This window comes from Juglans regia, unplaced genomic scaffold (assembly GCF_001411555.2).
Source record: "Juglans regia cultivar Chandler unplaced genomic scaffold, Walnut 2.0 Scaffold_1725, whole genome shotgun sequence".
In the NCBI taxonomy this organism is placed as follows: domain Eukaryota; kingdom Viridiplantae; phylum Streptophyta; class Magnoliopsida; order Fagales; family Juglandaceae; genus Juglans; species Juglans regia.
This window is the reverse complement of record NW_023347954.1, coordinates 1-277: the sequence shown is the minus strand read 5'-3', so window position 1 is coordinate 277 and position 277 is coordinate 1. Positions and strand designations below refer to the sequence as shown.

The 277-nt window shown below is 48.7% G+C and overlaps 1 non-coding gene across 1 annotated transcript; it reads left to right on the top strand.

Moving 5' to 3' along the window:
- Positions 1 to 72: 72 nt before the first annotated feature.
- LOC118345213 lies at positions 73 to 191 on the top strand. Its single transcript, XR_004798813.1, has one exon. It is a non-coding gene; the product is annotated as a 5S ribosomal RNA (ribosomal RNA).
- Positions 192 to 277: the final 86 nt, after the last annotated feature.

Below are 277 nucleotides of genomic sequence, written 5' to 3'. Positions count from 1 at the left end.
GTTTGGATTGGGATCGGAAGGACGCTAGTATGTCGCTCAAGGATTATATGAATTTTAAGTAATTAGTTTGATGGGTGCGATCATACCAGCACTAATGCACCGGATCCCATCAGAACTCCGCAGTTAAGCGTGCTTGCGCGAGAGTAGTACTAGGATGGGTGACCTCCTGGGAAGTCCTCGTGTTGCACCCCTCGTTTTTGTTTTCTCCGCCTTGCGAGATAAATTGACAAGAAGGACCACTCGGGGGTGGATTTTTGAGAAAATCTCGCCCTGCCCA